Raw genomic sequence first — 16,205 nt, forward strand, 5'->3', positions numbered from 1 at the left:
AGGAAACCAATTTCTCAAAAGGTAGGATGCTTGTTGAAATCCCTACCAATGAAGATTCCCAGTGAGAGAGTGGACGACCAGTTCAGTTCTGCATGAGAAATGTGCTCAAGGGTGACAATTTGTAGAAGAGCTTTCTTGGAAAGGTAAGCATCTCGTTGAATAGCATGAGTAAAGCTGGCACTTGAAGAGGGCACCCGGATTATGAACCAGGGACTTCTTGATCTGCAGTCGAATGCTCTTCCACTGAGCTATGCCCCCTTGGCTTATGATTGTCCTCACTGGTTCTTAAAAAGTAATGTTCTGAGGAAACCAATTTCTCAAAAGGTAGGATGCTTGTTGAAATCCCTACCAATGAAGATGGCCAGTGAGAGAGTGGATGACCAGTTCCTGTTTAGTTCTGCATCAGAAATGTGCTCAAGGCTAACAAGTTGAAGAAGAGCTTTCTTGGAAAGGTAAGCATCTTGTTGAATAGCATGAGTAAAGCTGGCACTTGAAGGGGGCACCCGGATTCATGAACCAGAGACTTCTCGATCTGCAGTCAAATGCTCTTCCACTGAGCTATGCCACCCCTGGCTTATAACTGTGCTCACTGGTTCTTAAAAAGTAATGTTCTGAGGAAACCAATTTCTCAAAAGTAAGGATGCTTGTTGAAATCCCTACCAATGAAGATGGCCAGTGAGAGAGTGGACGACCAGTTCCTGTTTAGTTCTGCATCAGAAATGTGCTCAAGGGTGACAAGTTGAAGAAGAGCTTTCTTGGAGAGGTAAGCATCTTGTTGAATAGCATGAGTAAAACTGGCACTTGAAGGGGGCACCCGGATTTGAACCAGGGACCTCTCGATCTGCAGTCGAATGCTCTTCCACTGAGCTATGCCCCCTTGGCTTATGATTGTCCTCACTGGTTCTTAAAAAGTAATGTTCTTAGGAAACCAATTTCTCAAAAGGTAGGATGCTTGTTGAAATCCCTACCAATGAAGATTGCCAGTGAGAGAGTGGATGACCAGTTCCTGTTTAGTTCTGCATCAGAAATGTGCTCAAGGGTGACAATTTGAAGAAGAGCTTTCTTGGAAAGGTAAGCATCTCGTTGAATAGCATGAGTAAAGCTGGCACTTGAAGGGGGCACCCGGATCTGAACCAGGGACCTCTCGATCTGCAGTCGAATGCTCTTCCACTGAGCTATGCCCCCTTGGCTTATGATTGTCCTCACTGGTTCTTAAAAAGTAATGTTCTGAGGAAACCAATTTCTCAAAAGTAAGGATGCTTGTTGAAATCCCTACCCATGAAGATTCCCAGTGAGAGAGTGGACGACCAGTTCAGTTCTGCATGAGAAATGTGCTCAAGGGTGACAAGTTGAAGAAGAGCTTTCTTGGAAAGGTAAGCATCTCGTTGAATAGCATGCGTAAAGCTGGCACTTGAAGGGGGCACCCGGATTTGAACCAGGGACCTCTCGATCTGCAGTCGAATGCTCTTCCACTGAGCTATGCCCCCTTGGCTTATGATTGTCCTCACTGGTTCTTAAAAAGTAATGTTCTGAGGAAACCAATTTCTCAAAAGGTAGGATGCTTGTTGAAATCCCTACCAATGAATATTGCCAGTGAGAGAGTGGATGATTAGTTCCTGTTTAGTTCTGCATGAGAAATGTGCTCAAGGGTGACAAGTTGAAGAAGAGCTTTCTTGGAAAGGTAAGCATCTCGTTGAATAGCATGAGTAAAGCTGGCACTTGAAGGGGGCACCCGGATTTGAACCAGGGACCTCTCGATCTGCAGTCGAATGCTCTTCCTCTGAGCTATGCCCCCTTGGCTTATGATTGTCCTCACTGGTTCTTAAAAAGTAATGTTCTGAGGAAACCAATTTCTCAAAAGGTAGGATGCTTGTTGAAATCCCTACCAATGAAGATTCCCAGTGAGAGAGTGGACGACCAGTTCAGTTCTGCATGAGAAATGTGCTCAAGGGTGACAATTTGTAGAAGAGCTTTCTTGGAAAGGTAAGCATCTCGTTGAATAGCATGAGTAAAGCTGGCACTTGAAGAGGGCACCCGGATTATGAACCAGGGACTTCTTGATCTGCAGTCAAATGCTCTTCCACTGAGCTATGCCCCCTTGGCTTATGATTGTCCTCACTGGTTCTTAAAAAGTAATGTTCTGAGGAAACCAATTTCTCAAAAGGTAGGATGCTTGTTGAAATCCCTACCAATGAAGATGGCCAGTGAGAGAGTGGATGACCAGTTCCTGTTTAGTTCTGCATCAGAAATGTGCTCAAGGCTAACAAGTTGAAGAAGAGCTTTCTTGGAAAGGTAAGCATCTTGTTGAATAGCATGAGTAAAGCTGGCACTTGAAGGGGGCACCCGGATTCATGAACCAGAGACTTCTCGATCTGCAGTCAAATGCTCTTCCACTGAGCTATGCCACCCCTGGCTTATAACTGTGCTCACTGGTTCTTAAAAAGTAATGTTCTGAGGAAACCAATTTCTCAAAAGTAAGGATGCTTGTTGAAATCCCTACCAATGAAGATGGCCAGTGAGAGAGTGGACGACCAGTTCCTGTTTAGTTCTGCATCAGAAATGTGCTCAAGGGTGACAAGTTGAAGAAGAGCTTTCTTGGAGAGGTAAGCATCTCGTTGAATAGCATGAGTAAAGCTGGCACTTGAAGGGGGCACCCGGATTTGAACCAGGGACCTCTCGATCTGCAGTCGAATGCTCTTCCACTGAGCTATTCCCCCTTGGCTTATGATTGTCCTCACTGGTTCTTAAAAAGTAATGTTCTGAGGAAACCAATTTCTCAAAAGGTAGGATGCTTGTTGAAATCCCTACCAATGAAGATTGCCAGTGAGAGAGTGGATGACCAGTTCCTGTTTAGTTCTGCATCAGAAATGTGCTCAAGGGTGACAATTTGAAGAAGAGCTTTCTTGGAAAGGTAAGCATCTCGTTGAATAGCATGAGTAAAGCTGGCACTTGAAGGGGGCACCCGGATCTGAACCAGGGACCTCTCGATCTGCAGTCGAATGCTCTTCCACTGAGCTATGCCCCCTTGGCTTATGATTGTCCTCACTGGTTCTTAAAAAGTAATGTTCTGAGGAAACCAATTTCTCAAAAGTAAGGATGCTTGTTGAAATCCCTACCCATGAAGATTCCCAGTGAGAGAGTGGACGACCAGTTCAGTTCTGCATGAGAAATGTGCTCAAGGGTGACAAGTTGAAGAAGAGCTTTCTTGGAAAGGTAAGCATCTCGTTGAATAGCATGCGTAAAGCTGGCACTTGAAGGGGGCACCCGGATTTGAACCAGGGACCTCTCGATCTGCAGTCGAATGCTCTTCCACTGAGCTATGCCCCCTTGGCTTATAATTGTCCTCACTGGTTCTTAAAAAGTAATGTTCTGAGGAAACCAATTTCTCAAAAGTAAGGATGCTTGTTGAAATCCCTACCAATGAAGATTCCCAGTGAGAGAGTGGACGACCAGTTCAGTATGAGAAATGTGCTCAAGGCTAACAAGTTGAAGAAGAGCTTTCTTGGAAAGGTAAGCATCTTGTTGAATAGCATGAGTAAAGCTGGCACTTGAAGGGGGCACCCGGATTCATGAACCAGAGACTTCTCGATCTGCAGTCAAATGCTCTTCCACTGAGCTATGCCACCCCTGGCTTATAACTGTGCTCACTGGTTCTTAAAAAGTAATGTTCTGAGGAAACCAATTTCTCAAAAGTAAGGATGCTTGTTGAAATCCCTACCCATGAAGATTCCCAGTGAGAGAGTGGACGACCAGTTCAGTTCTGCATGAGAAATGTGCTCAAGGGTGACAAGTTGAAGAAGAGCTTTCTTGGAAAGGTAAGCATCTCGTTGAATAGCATGCGTAAAGCTGGCACTTGAAGGGGGCACCCGGATTTGAACCAGGGACCTCTCGATCTGCAGTCGAATGCTCTTCCACTGAGCTATGCCCCCTTGGCTTATAATTGTCCTCACTGGTTCTTAAAAAGTAATGTTCTGAGGAAACCAATTTCTCAAAAGTAAGGATGCTTGTTGAAATCCCTACCAATGAAGATTCCCAGTGAGAGAGTGGACGACCAGTTCAGTATGAGAAATGTGCTCAAGGCTAACAAGTTGAAGAAGAGCTTTCTTGGAAAGGTAAGCATCTTGTTGAATAGCATGAGTAAAGCTGGCACTTGAAGGGGGCACCCGGATTCATGAACCAGAGACTTCTCGATCTGCAGTCAAATGCTCTTCCACTGAGCTATGCCACCCCTGGCTTATAACTGTGCTCACTGGTTCTTAAAAAGTAATGTTCTGAGGAAACCAATTTCTCAAAAGTAAGGATGCTTGTTGAAATCCCTACCAATGAAGATGGCCAGTGAGAGAGTGGACGACCAGTTCCTGTTTAGTTCTGCATCAGAAATGTGCTCAAGGGTGACAAGTTGAAGAAGAGCTTTCTTGGAGAGGTAAGCATCTCGTTGAATAGCATGAGTAAAGCTGGCACTTGAAGGGGGCACCCGGATTTGAACCAGGGACCTCTACGATCTGCAGTCGAATGCTCTTCCACTGAGCTATGCCACCCCTGGCTTATAACTGTGCTCACTGGTTCTTAAAAAGTAATGTTCTGAGGAAACCAATTTCTCAAAAGGTAGGATGCTTGTTGAAATCCCTACCAATGAATATTGCCAGTGAGAGAGTGGATGATTAGTTCCTGTTTAGTTCTGCATGAGAAATGTGCTCAAGGGTGACAAGTTGAAGAAGAGCTTTCTTGGAAAGGTAAGCATCTCGTTGAATAGCATGAGTAAAGCTGGCACTTGAAGGGGGCACCCGGATTTGAACCAGGGATCTCTCGATCTGCACTCGAATGCTCTTCCACTGAGCTATGCCCCCTTGGCTTATGATTGTCCTCACTGGTTCTTAAAAAGTAATGTTCTGAGGAAACCAATTTCTCAAAAGGTAGGATGCTTGTTGAAATCCCTACCAATGAAGATGGCCAGTGAGAGAGTGGACGACCAGTTCCTGTTTAGTTCTGCATCAGAAATATGCTCAAGGGTGACAAGTGTAAGAAGAGCTTTCTTGGAAAAGTAAGCATCTCGTTGAATAGCATGAGTAAAGCTGGCACTTGAAGGGGGCACCCGGATTTGAACCAGGGACCTCTCGATCTGCAGTCGAATGCTCTTCCACTGAGCTATGCCCCCTTGGCTTATGATTGTCCTCACTGGTTCTTAAAAAGTAATGTTCTGAGGAAACCAATTTCTCAAAAGTAAGGATGCTTGTTGAAATCTCTACCAATGAAGATTCCCAGTGAGAGAGTGGACGACCAGTTCAGTATGAGAAATGTGCTCAAGGCTAACAAGGTGAAGAAGAGCTTTCTTGGAAAGGTAAGCATCTTGTTGAATAGCATGAGTAAAGCTGGCACTTGAAGGGGGCACCCAGATTATGAACCAAGGACTTCTTGATCTACAGTCGAATGCTCTTCCACTGAGCTATGCCCCCTTGGCTTATGATTGTCCTCACTGGTTCTTAAAAAGTAATGTTCTGAGGAAACCAAATTCTCAAAAGGTAGGATGCTTGTTGAAATCCCTACCAATGAAGATGGCCAGTGAGAGAGTGGACGACCAGTTCCTGTTTAGTTCTGCATCAGAAATGTGCTCAAGGGTGACAAGTTGAAGAAGAGCTTTCTTGGAGAGGTAAGCATCTCGTTGAATAGCATGAGTAAAGCTGGCACTTGAAGGGGGCACCCGGATTTGAACCAGGGACCTCTCGATCTGCAGTCGAATGCTCTTCCACTGAGCTATGCCCCCTTGGCTTATGATTGTCCTCACTGGTTCTTAAAAAGTAATGTTCTGAGGAAACCAATTTCTCAAAAGGTAGGATGCTTGTTGAAATCCCTACCAATGAAGATTGCCAGTGAGAGAGTGGATGACCAGTTCCTGTTTAGTTCTGCATCAGAAATGTGCTCAAGGGTGACAATTTGAAGAAGAGCTTTCTTGGAAAGGTAAGCATCTCGTTGAATAGCATGAGTAAAGCTGGCACTTGAAGGGGGCACCTGGATCTGAACCAGGGACCTCGCGATCTGCAGTCGAATGCTCTTCCACTGAGCTATGCCACCCCTGGCTTATAACTGTGCTCACTGGTTCTTAAAAAGTAATGTTCTGAGGAAACCAATTTCTCAAAAGGTAGGATGCTTGTTGAAATGCCTACAAATGAAGATGGCCAGTGAGAGAGTGGATGACCAGTTCCTGTTTAGTTCTGCATGAGAAATGTGCTCAAGGGTGACAAGTTGAAGAAGAGCTTTCTTGGAAAGGTAAGCATCTCGTTGAATAGCATGAGTAAAGCTGGCACTTGAAGGGGGCACCCGGATTTGAACCAGGGACCTCTCGATCTGCAGTCGAATGCTCTTCCACTGAGCTATGCCCCCTTGGATTATGATTGTCCTCACTGGTTCTTAAAAAGTAATGTTCTGAGGAAACCAATTTCTCAAAAGGTAGGATGCTTGTTGAAATCCCTACCAATGAAGATTGCCAGTGAGAGAGTGGATGACCAGTTCCTGTTTAGTTCTGCATCAGAAATGTGCTCAAGGGTGACAATTTGAAGAAGAGCTTTCTTGGAAAGGTAAGCATCTCGTTGAATAGCATGAGTAAAGCTGGCACTTGAAGGGGGCACCCGGATCTGAACCAGGGACCTCTCGATCTGCAGTCGAATGCTCTTCCACTGAGCTATGCCCCTTGGCTTATGATTGTCCTCACTGGTTCTTAAAAAGTAATGTTCTGAGGAAACCAATTTCTCAAAAGGTAGGATGCTTGTTGAAATCCCTACCAATGAAGATTGCCAGTGAGAGAGTGGATGATTAGTTCCTGTTTAGTTCTGCATGAGAAATGTGCTCAAGGGTGACAAGTTGAAGAAGAGCTTTCTTGGAAAGGTAAGCATCTCGTTGAATAGCATGAGTAAAGCTGGCACTTGAAGGGGGCACCCGGATTTGAACCAGGGACCTCTCGATCTGCAGTCGAATGCTCTTCCTCTGAGCTATGCCCCCTTGGCTTATGATTGTCCTCACTGGTTCTTAAAAAGTAATGTTCTGAGGAAACCAATTTCTCAAAAGGTAGGATGCTTGTTGAAATCCCTACCAATGAAGATTCCCAGTGAGAGAGTGGACGAACAGTTCAGTTCTGCATGAGAAATGTGCTCAAGGGTGACAATTTGTAGAAGAGCTTTCTTGGAAAGGTAAGCATCTCGTTGAATAGCATGAGTAAAGCTGGCACTTGAAGAGGGCACCCGGATTATGAACCAGGGACTTCTTGATCTGCAGTCGAATGCTCTTCCACTGAGCTATGCCCCCTTGGCTTATGATTGTCCTCACTGGTTCTTAAAAAGTAATGTTCTGAGGAAACCAATTTCTCAAAAGGTAGGATGCTTGTTGAAATCCCTACCAATGAAGATGGCCAGTGAGAGAGTGGATGACCAGTTCCTGTTTAGTTCTGCATCAGAAATGTGCTCAAGGGTGACAATTTGAAGAAGAGCTTTCTTGGAAAGGTAAGCATCTCGTTGAATAGCATGAGTAAAGCTGGCACTTGAAGGGGGCACCCGGATTTGAACCAGGGACCTCTCGATCTGCAGTCGAATGCTCTTCCACTGAGCTATGCCCCCTTGGCTTATGATTGTCCTCACTGGTTCTTAAAAAGTAATGTTCTGAGGAAACAATTTCTCAAAAGGTAGGATGCTTGTTGAAATCCCTACCAATGAAGATTGCCAGTGAGAGAGTGGATGACCAGTTCCTGTTTAGTTCTGCATCAGAAATGTGCTCAAGGGTGACAATTTGAAGAAGAGCTTTCTTGGAAAGGTAAGCATCTCGTTGAATAGCATGAGTAAAGCTGGCACTTGAAGGGGGCACCCGGATCTGAACCAGGGACCTCTCGATCTGCAGTCGAATGCTCTTCCACTGAGCTATGCCCCCTTGGCTTATGATTGTCCTCACTGGTTCTTAAAAAGTAATGTTCTGAGGAAACCAATTTCTCAAAAGGTAGGATGCTTGTTGAAATCCCTACCAATGAAGATTGCCAGTGAGAGAGTGGATGATTAGTTCCTGTTTAGTTCTGCATGAGAAATGTGCTCAAGGGTGACAAGTTGAAGAAGAGCTTTCTTGGAAAGGTAAGCATCTCGTTGAATAGCATGAGTAAAGCTGGCACTTGAAGGGGGCACCCGGATTTGAACCAGGGACCTCTCGATCTGCAGTCGAATGCTCTTCCTCTGAGCTATGCTTATGATTGTCCTCACTGGTTCTTAAAAAGTAATGTTCTGAGGAAACCAATTTCTCAAAAGGTAGGATGCTTGTTGAAATCCCTACCAATGAAGATTCCCAGTGAGAGAGTGGACGACCAGTTCAGTTCTGCATGAGAAATGTGCTCAAGGGTGACAATTTGTAGAAGAGCTTTCTTGGAAAGGTAAGCATCTCGTTGAATAGCATGAGTAAAGCTGGCACTTGAAGAGGGCACCCGGATTATGAACCAGGGACTTCTTGATCTGCAGTCGAATGCTCTTCCACTGAGCTATGCCCCCTTGGCTTATGATTGTCCTCACTGGTTCTTAAAAAGTAATGTTCTGAGGAAACCAATTTCTCAAAAGGTAGGATGCTTGTTGAAATCCCTACCAATGAAGATGGCCAGTGAGAGAGTGGATGACCAGTTCCTGTTTAGTTCTGCATCAGAAATGTGCTCAAGGGTGACAATTTGAAGAAGAGCTTTCTTGGAAAGGTAAGCAACTCGTTGAATAGCATGAGTAAAGCTGGCACTTGAAGGGGGCACCCGGATTTGAACCAGGGACCTCTCGATCTGCAGTCGAATGCTCTTCCACTGAGCTATGCCCCCTTGGCTTATGATTGTCCTCACTGGTTCTTAAAAAGTAATGTTCTGAGGAAACAATTTCTCAAAAGGTAGGATGCTTGTTGAAATCCCTACCAATGAAGATTGCCAGTGAGAGAGTGGATGACCAGTTCCTGTTTAGTTCTGCATCAGAAATGTGCTCAAGGGTGACAATTTGAAGAAGAGCTTTCTTGGAAAGGTAAGCATCTCGTTGAATAGCATGAGTAAAGCTGGCACTTGAAGGGGGCACCCGGATCTGAACCAGGGACCTCTCGATCTGCAGTCGAATGCTCTTCCACTGAGCTATGCCCCCTAGGCTTATGATTGTCCTCACTGGTTCTTAAAAAGTAATGTTCTGAGGAAACCAATTTCTCAAAATGTAGGATGCTTGTTGAAATCCCTACCAATGAAGATGGCCAGTGAGAGAGTGGACGACCAGTTCCTGTTTAGTTCTGCATCAGAAATGTGCTCAAGGGTGACAAGTTGAAGAAGAGCTTTCTTGGAAAGGTAAGCATCTCTGTGAATAGCATGAGTAAAGCTGGCACTTGAAGGGGGCACCCGGATTTGAACCAGGGACCTCTCGATCTGCAGTCGAATGCTCTTCCACAGAGCTATGCCCCCTTGGCTTATGATTGTCCTCACTGGTTCTTAAAAAGTAATGTTCTGAGGAAACCAATTTCTCAAAAGGTAGGATGCTTGTTGAAATCCCTACCAATGAAGATTCCCAGTGAGAGAGTGGACGACCAGTTCAGTATGAGAAATGTGCTCAAGGCTAACAAGTTGAAGAAGAGCTTTCTTGGAAAGGTAAGCATCTTGTTGAATAGCATGAGTAAAGCTGGCACTTGAAGGGGGCACCCGGATTATGAACTAGGGACTTCTTGATCTGCAGTCGAATGCTCTTCCACTGAGCTATGCCACCCCTGGCTTATAACTGTGCTCACTGGTTCTTAAAAAGTAATGTTCTGAGGAAACCAATTTCTCAAAAGTAAGGATGCTTGTTGAAATCATTACCAATGAAGATGGCCAGTGAGAGAGTGGACAACCAGTTCAGTTCTGCATGAGAAATGTGCTCAAGGGTGACAATTTGTAGAAGAGCTTTCTTGGAAAGGTAAGCATCTCGTTGAATAGCATGAGTAAAGCTGGCACTTGAAGGGGGCACCCGGATTATGAACTAGGGACTTCTTGATCTGCAGTCGAATGCTCTTCCACTGAGCTATGCCCCCCCTGGCTTATAACTGTGCTCACTGGTTCTTAAAAAGTAATGTTCTGAGGAAACCAATTTCTCAAAAGTAAGGATGCTTGTTGAAATCCCTACCAATGAAGATGGCCAGTGAGAGAGTGGACAACCAGTTCAGTTCTGCATGAGAAATGTGCTCAAGGGTGACAATTTGAAGAAGAGCTTTCTTGGAAAGGTAAGCATCTCGTTGAATAGCATGAGTAAAGCTGGCACTTGAAGGGGGCACCCGGATTTGAACCAGGGACCTCTCGATCTGCAGTCGAATGTTCTTCCACTGAGCTATGCCCCCTTGGCTTATGATTGTCCTCACTGGTTCTTAAAAAGTAATGTTCTGAGGAAACCAATTTCTCAAAAGGTAGGATGCTTGTTGAAATCCCTACCAATGAAGATTCCCAGTGAGAGAGTGGACGACCAGTTCAGTTCTGCATGAGAAATGTGCTCAAGGGTGACAATTTGTAGAAGAGCTTTCTTGGAAAGGTAAGCATCTCGTTGAATAGCATGAGTAAAGCTGGCACTTGAAGAGGGCACCCGGATTATGAACCAGGGACTTCTTGATCTGCAGTCGAATGCTCTTCCACTGAGCTATGCCCCCTTGGCTTATGATTGTCCTCACTTCACTGTCAGTTCAGTATGAGAAATGTGCTCAAGGCTAACAAGTTGAAGAAGAGCTTTCTTGGAAAGGTAAGCATCTTGTTGAATAGCATGAGTAAAGCTGGCACTTGAAGGGGCACCCGGATTATGAACCAGCGACTTCTTGATCTGCAGTCGAATGCTCTTCCACTGAGCTATGCCCCCCCTGGCTTATAACTGTGCTCACTGGTTCTTAAAAAGTAATGTTCTGAGGAAACCAATTTCTCAAAAGGTAGGATGCTTGTTGAAATCCCTACCAATGAAGATTGCCAGTGAGAGAGTGGATGACCAGTTCCTGTTTAGTTCTGCATCAGAAATGTGCTCAAGGGTGACAATTTGAAGAAGAGCTTTCTTGGAAAGGTAAGCATCTCGTTGAATAGCATGAGTAAAGCTGGCACTTGAAGGGGGCACCTGGATCTGAACCAGGGACCTCTCGATCTGCAGTCGAATGCTCTTCCACTGAGCTATGCCACCCCTGGCTTATAACTGTGCTCACTGGTTCTTAAAAAGTAATGTTCTGAGGAAACCAATTTCTCAAAAGGTAGGATGCTTGTTGAAATGCCTACAAATGAAGATGGCCAGTGAGAGAGTGGATGACCAGTTCCTGTTTAGTTCTGCATGAGAAATGTGCTCAAGGGTGACAAGTTGAAGAAGAGCTTTCTTGGAAAGGTAAGCATCTCGTTGAATAGCATGAGTAAAGCTGGCACTTGAAGGGGGCACCCGGATTTGAACCAGGGACCTCTCGATCTGCAGTCGAATGCTCTTCCACTGAGCTATGCCCCCTTGGATTATGATTGTCCTCACTGGTTCTTAAAAAGTAATGTTCTGAGGAAACCAATTTCTCAAAAGGTAGGATGCTTGTTGAAATCCCTACCAATGAAGATTGCCAGTGAGAGAGTGGACGACCAGTTCCTGTTTAGTTCTGCATCGAAAATGTGCTCAAGGGTGACAAGTTGAAGAAGAGCTTTCTTGGAAAGGTAAGCATCTCGTTGAATAGCATGAGTAAAGCTGGCACTTGAAGGGGGCACCCGGATTATGAACCAGGGACTTCTTGATCTGCAGTCGAATGCTCTTCCACTCAGCTATGCCCCCCCTGGCTTATAACTTGTTGAAATCCCAATTTCTCAGAAGTAAGGATGCTTGTTGAAATCCCTACCAATGAAGATTTCACAGCTTATAACTGTGCTCACTGGTTCTTAAAAAGTAATGTTCTGAGGAAACCAATTTCTCAAAAGGTAGGATGCTTGATGAAATCCCTACCAATGAAGATTCCCAGTGAGAGAGTGGACGACCAGTTCAGTATGAGAAATGTGCTCAAGGCTAACAAGTTGAAGAAGAGCTTTCTTGGAAAGGTAAGCATCTTGTTGAATAGCATGAGTAAAGCTGGCACTTGAAGGGGGCACCCGGATTATGAACTAGGGACTTCTTGATCTGCAGTCGAATGCTCTTCCACTGAGCTATGCCACCCCTGGCTTATAACTGTGCTCACTGGTTCTTAAAAAGTAATGTTCTGAGGAAACCAATTTCTCAAAAGTAAGGATGCTTGTTGAAATCCCTACCAATGAAGATGGCCAGTGAGAGAGTGGACAACCAGTTCAGTTCTGCATGAGAAATGTGCTCAAGGGTGACAATTTGAAGAAGAGCTTTCTTGGAAAGGTAAGCATCTCGTTGAATAGCATGAGTAAAGCTGGCACTTGAAGGGGGCACCCGGATTTGAACCAGGGACCTCTCGATCTGCAGTCGAATGCTCTTCCACTGAGCTATGCCCCCTTGGCTTATGATTGTCCTCACTGGTTCTTAAAAAGTAATGTTCTGAGGAAACCAATTTCTCAAAAGGTAGGATGCTTGTTGAAATGCCTACCAATGAAGATGGCCAGTGGACGACCAGTTCCTGTTTAGTTCTGCATCAGAAATGTGCTCAAGGGTGACAAGTTGAAGAAGAGCTTTCTTGGAAAGGTAAGCATCTCGTTGAATAGCATGCGTAAAGCTGGCACTTGAAGGGGGCACCCGGATTTGAACAAGGGACCTCTTGATCTGCAGTCGAATGCTCTTCCACTGAGCTATGCCCCCTTGGCTTATGATTGTCCTCACTTCACTGTCAGTTCAGTATGAGAAATGTGCTCAAGGCTAACAAGTTGAAGAAGAGCTTTCTTGGAAAGGTAAGCATCTTGTTGAATAGCATGAGTAAAGCTGGCACTTGAAGGGGGCACCCGGATTATGAACCAGGGACTTCTTGATCTGCAGTCGAATGCTCTTCCACTGAGCTATGCCCCCCCTGGCTTATAACTGTGCTCACTGGTTCTTAAAAAGTAATGTTCTGAGGAAACCAATTTCTCAAAAGGTAGGATGCTTGTTGAAATCCCTACCAATGAAGATTGCCAGTGAGAGAGTGGATGACCAGTTCCTGTTTAGTTCTGCATCAGAAATGTGCTCAAAGGTGACAATTTGAAGAAGAGCTTTCTTGGAAAGGTAAGCATCTCGTTGAATAGCATGAGTAAAGCTGGCACTTGAAGGGGGCACCCGGATCTGAACCAGGGACCTCTCGATCTGCAGTCGAATGCTCTTCCACTGAGCTATGCCCCCTTGGCTTATGATTGTCCTCACTGGTTCTTAAAAAGTAATGTTCTGAGGAAACCAATTTCTCAAAAGGTAGGATGCTTGTTGAAATCCCTACCAATGAAGATTGCCAGTGAGAGAGTGGATGATTAGTTCCTGTTTAGTTCTGCATGAGAAATGTGCTCAAGGGTGACAAGTTGAAGAAGAGCTTTCTTGGAAAGGTAAGCATCTCGTTGAATAGCATGAGTAAAGCTGGCACTTGAAGGGGGCACCCGGATTTGAACCAGGGACCTCTCGATCTGCAGTCGAATGCTCTTCCTCTGAGCTATGCCCCCTTGGCTTATGATTGTCCTCACTGGTTCTTAAAAAGTAATGTTCTGAGGAAACCAATTTCTCAAAAGGTAGGATGCTTGTTGAAATCCCTACCAATGAAGATTCCCAGTGAGAGAGTGGACGAACAGTTCAGTTCTGCATGAGAAATGTGCTCAAGGGTGACAATTTGTAGAAGAGCTTTCTTGGAAAGGTAAGCATCTCGTTGAATAGCATGAGTAAAGCTGGCACTTGAAGAGGGCACCCGGATTATGAACCAGGGACTTCTTGATCTGCAGTCGAATGCTCTTCCACTGAGCTATGCCCCCTTGGCTTATGATTGTCCTCACTGGTTCTTAAAAAGTAATGTTCTGAGGAAACAATTTCTCAAAAGGTAGGATGCTTGTTGAAATCCCTACCAATGAAGATTGCCAGTGAGAGAGTGGATGACCAGTTCCTGTTTAGTTCTGCATCAGAAATGTGCTCAAGGGTGACAATTTGAAGAAGAGCTTTCTTGGAAAGGTAAGCATCTCGTTGAATAGCATGAGTAAAGCTGGCACTTGAAGGGGGCACCCGGATCTGAACCAGGGACCTCTCGATCTGCAGTCGAATGCTCTTCCACTGAGCTATGCCCCCTTGGCTTATGATTGTCCTCACTGGTTCTTAAAAAGTAATGTTCTGAGGAAACCAATTTCTCAAAAGGTAGGATGCTTGTTGAAATCCCTACCAATGAAGATTGCCAGTGAGAGAGTGGATGATTAGTTCCTGTTTAGTTCTGCATGAGAAATGTGCTCAAGGGTGACAAGTTGAAGAAGAGCTTTCTTGGAAAGGTAAGCATCTCGTTGAATAGCATGAGTAAAGCTGGCACTTGAAGGGGGCACCCGGATTTGAACCAGGGACCTCTCGATCTGCAGTCGAATGCTCTTCCTCTGAGCTATGCTTATGATTGTCCTCACTGGTTCTTAAAAAGTAATGTTCTGAGGAAACCAATTTCTCAAAAGGTAGGATGCTTGTTGAAATCCCTACCAATGAAGATTCCCAGTGAGAGAGTGGACGACCAGTTCAGTTCTGCATGAGAAATGTGCTCAAGGGTGACAATTTGTAGAAGAGCTTTCTTGGAAAGGTAAGCATCTCGTTGAATAGCATGAGTAAAGCTGGCACTTGAAGAGGGCACCCGGATTATGAACCAGGGACTTCTTGATCTGCAGTCGAATGCTCTTCCACTGAGCTATGCCCCCTTGGCTTATGATTGTCCTCACTGGTTCTTAAAAAGTAATGTTCTGAGGAAACAATTTCTCAAAAGGTAGGATGCTTGTTGAAATCCCTACCAATGAAGATTGCCAGTGAGAGAGTGGATGACCAGTTCCTGTTTAGTTCTGCATCAGAAATGTGCTCAAGGGTGACAATTTGAAGAAGAGCTTTCTTGGAAAGGTAAGCATCTCGTTGAATAGCATGAGTAAAGCTGGCACTTGAAGGGGGCACCCGGATCTGAACCAGGGACCTCTCGATCTGCAGTCGAATGCTCTTCCACTGAGCTATGCCCCCTAGGCTTATGATTGTCCTCACTGGTTCTTAAAAAGTAATGTTCTGAGGAAACCAATTTCTCAAAATGTAGGATGCTTGTTGAAATCCCTACCAATGAAGATGGCCAGTGAGAGAGTGGACGACCAGTTCCTGTTTAGTTCTGCATCAGAAATGTGCTCAAGGGTGACAAGTTGAAGAAGAGCTTTCTTGGAAAGGTAAGCATCTCTGTGAATAGCATGAGTAAAGCTGGCACTTGAAGGGGGCACCCGGATTTGAACCAGGGACCTCTCGATCTGCAGTCGAATGCTCTTCCACAGAGCTATGCCCCCTTGGCTTATGATTGTCCTCACTGGTTCTTAAAAAGTAATGTTCTGAGGAAACCAATTTCTCAAAAGGTAGGATGCTTGTTGAAATCCCTACCAATGAAGATTCCCAGTGAGAGAGTGGACGACCAGTTCAGTATGAGAAATGTGCTCAAGGCTAACAAGTTGAAGAAGAGCTTTCTTGGAAAGGTAAGCATCTTGTTGAATAGCATGAGTAAAGCTGGCACTTGAAGGGGGCACCCGGATTATGAACTAGGGACTTCTTGATCTGCAGTCGAATGCTCTTCCACTGAGCTATGCCACCCCTGGCTTATAACTGTGCTCACTGGTTCTTAAAAAGTAATGTTCTGAGGAAACCAATTTCTCAAAAGTAAGGATGCTTGTTGAAATCATTACCAATGAAGATGGCCAGTGAGAGAGTGGACAACCAGTTCAGTTCTGCATGAGAAATGTGCTCAAGGGTGACAATTTGTAGAAGAGCTTTCTTGGAAAGGTAAGCATCTCGTTGAATAGCATGAGTAAAGCTGGCACTTGAAGGGGGCACCCGGATTATGAACTAGGGACTTCTTGATCTGCAGTCGAATGCTCTTCCACTGAGCTATGCCCCCCCTGGCTTATAACTGTGCTCACTGGTTCTTAAAAAGTAATGTTCTGAGGAAACCAATTTCTCAAAAGGTAGGATGCTTGTTGAAATCCCTACCAATGAAGATTGCCAGTGAGAGAGTGGATGACCAGTTCCTGTTTAGTTCTGCATCAGAAATGTGCTCAAGGGTGACAATTTGAAGAAGAGCTTTCTTGGAAAGGTAAGCAT

General features: G+C 44.9%; 11 non-coding genes across 11 annotated transcripts; all 11 read right to left on the bottom strand.

The window, feature by feature from the left end:
• Positions 1-805: 805 nt before the first annotated feature.
• On the bottom strand, positions 806-877 carry TRNAC-GCA (transfer RNA cysteine (anticodon GCA)). The gene has a single exon. It is a non-coding gene; the product is annotated as a tRNA-Cys (tRNA).
• Positions 878-1,415: 538 nt separating this feature from the next.
• TRNAC-GCA (transfer RNA cysteine (anticodon GCA)) lies at positions 1,416-1,487 on the bottom strand. Its single transcript has one exon. It is a non-coding gene; the product is annotated as a tRNA-Cys (tRNA).
• A 1,768-nt stretch (positions 1,488-3,255) lies between these two features.
• TRNAC-GCA (transfer RNA cysteine (anticodon GCA)) lies at positions 3,256-3,327 on the bottom strand. The gene has a single exon. It is a non-coding gene; the product is annotated as a tRNA-Cys (tRNA).
• A 530-nt stretch (positions 3,328-3,857) lies between these two features.
• Positions 3,858-3,929, bottom strand: TRNAC-GCA (transfer RNA cysteine (anticodon GCA)). The gene has a single exon. It is a non-coding gene; the product is annotated as a tRNA-Cys (tRNA).
• Positions 3,930-5,083: 1,154 nt separating this feature from the next.
• Positions 5,084-5,155, bottom strand: TRNAC-GCA (transfer RNA cysteine (anticodon GCA)). Its single transcript has one exon. It is a non-coding gene; the product is annotated as a tRNA-Cys (tRNA).
• A 534-nt stretch (positions 5,156-5,689) lies between these two features.
• On the bottom strand, positions 5,690-5,761 carry TRNAC-GCA (transfer RNA cysteine (anticodon GCA)). Its single transcript has one exon. It is a non-coding gene; the product is annotated as a tRNA-Cys (tRNA).
• Positions 5,762-6,306: 545 nt separating this feature from the next.
• Positions 6,307-6,378, bottom strand: TRNAC-GCA (transfer RNA cysteine (anticodon GCA)). Its single transcript has one exon. It is a non-coding gene; the product is annotated as a tRNA-Cys (tRNA).
• Positions 6,379-7,532: 1,154 nt separating this feature from the next.
• On the bottom strand, positions 7,533-7,604 carry TRNAC-GCA (transfer RNA cysteine (anticodon GCA)). Its single transcript has one exon. It is a non-coding gene; the product is annotated as a tRNA-Cys (tRNA).
• A 1,145-nt stretch (positions 7,605-8,749) lies between these two features.
• On the bottom strand, positions 8,750-8,821 carry TRNAC-GCA (transfer RNA cysteine (anticodon GCA)). Its single transcript has one exon. It is a non-coding gene; the product is annotated as a tRNA-Cys (tRNA).
• A 2,572-nt stretch (positions 8,822-11,393) lies between these two features.
• Positions 11,394-11,465, bottom strand: TRNAC-GCA (transfer RNA cysteine (anticodon GCA)). Its single transcript has one exon. It is a non-coding gene; the product is annotated as a tRNA-Cys (tRNA).
• Positions 11,466-12,380: 915 nt separating this feature from the next.
• Positions 12,381-12,452, bottom strand: TRNAC-GCA (transfer RNA cysteine (anticodon GCA)). The gene has a single exon. It is a non-coding gene; the product is annotated as a tRNA-Cys (tRNA).
• Between the last annotated feature and the right edge of the window lie 3,753 nt (positions 12,453-16,205).

Source organism: Eleutherodactylus coqui, chromosome 9 (assembly GCF_035609145.1).
Source record: "Eleutherodactylus coqui strain aEleCoq1 chromosome 9, aEleCoq1.hap1, whole genome shotgun sequence".
Lineage (NCBI taxonomy): Eukaryota > Metazoa > Chordata > Amphibia > Anura > Eleutherodactylidae > Eleutherodactylus > Eleutherodactylus coqui.